Source organism: Histoplasma capsulatum, genomic scaffold, assembly GCF_000149585.1.
Source record: "Histoplasma capsulatum NAm1 scaffold_42 genomic scaffold, whole genome shotgun sequence".
NCBI classification, from domain to species: domain Eukaryota; kingdom Fungi; phylum Ascomycota; class Eurotiomycetes; order Onygenales; family Ajellomycetaceae; genus Histoplasma; species Histoplasma mississippiense.
The window spans coordinates 4,767-6,094 of NW_001813944.1; positions in this window are offsets into that span (position 1 = coordinate 4,767).

Here is a 1,328-nt window from a genome sequence, read left to right on the forward strand (position 1 = left end):
AGGGCGAAGGTGAACCCTGAAGAACAAAGAGAACCCCAACCTTTGGCCGGCAAAGGATGGCCATTCCGGTGGTGAGAGACAGTCCTCAAATTTGTACCCCTCTTTGGGAAGTCCTTCATTCTGTGCGTAAAATGCCTTGAATGGCTTGCTGTTCCTCCTTTGCAGTTGGGTTGCCCATTGGGCTCCCTTAACCATGACTGGGTACAGGGTGTGCTTTGCCATCGCCTTCGTCCCAAGACTTCAAGCCATGTGCTGCTCTTAGTCAAGCCTCCCTGGTCTCCCTCGCATCGGTTGTCAAGGATGATGTCTCCACTGGGGAGACATCTTGCTGCAAGCACCTTTCCCCTTTGTCACATCCACAATTCTGGCGTTGACGGCTGCCACAATCGCTGGGGGGGTGGCCTCCTCAGCTGGGAGGGCTTCGCAGTCCCGGCGTAGGACAGTAATCTCGCGGAGGGTTCGGTTAGGCACTGGTTTTTCTGGAATTCCCTGTCCTGCGACCTTGGCCCATGATGACAGTTTGGCTTCTTTCACTCCTTCGGGTTGGCGTTGTGCGCGTGTCGCCACGGTCGCGTCTTCCACCTTGGCCAGCATCACCTCCCCCAGTTTGACCTTCAACTCCCTCACCAACCTGGCTGCCTCCTCCACTACCTCCTTCCCTTTGCCGTTGATGGCAGGATCTTCGCTCCCATTGCAAAGAACATTGCTCAACTGTGTCAATATTGCTCCACATGTGGTGGGCTGCTGCCTCTTGTCAGAGTTTTCTTCTCGCGGGCGTCCGTCAGCGCGTCCCACGATTTCCTCCATCACAACCATGGCACCAGCACCACCTCAACTGGGGATTTCTGGGTGTCGTGAGATTCCCTGCGATCAGGGCTATCGTTCGCTATCGTTTTCAGTGTATTTATATAAAAGTAAAGACCTTTTTCCTTTTAAAATTTCAATATTTCCAAATCCCGTCGTTTGATATGAGTAAGAAGATCTTTATTCTTAAGTTGAAAAATCCTGGAGTATTTCAGATAGATGTCATAGTCACTAACTGTATACATTTATAATGAAAGAATAATAATAATAATAATAATTCACTAAGATGATATTTCTCTAATGATTTCTGTTCAGCCACTGCATTGCATGTGCTTGCAGTGTAAAATTTAAGAATAGAACATCTAATTGATGAAAGACTTCTTCAATAGTATATATTTTATATGCATATGATTCAATTCAAAGTTGAAACTTCATTAAAATGTCTTCTTTTAGCTGATTATGAATATAATGAGTTTATGAGAGCAGAGAATCTATCACAGACTCATCTTTTTAAATTAATTTTT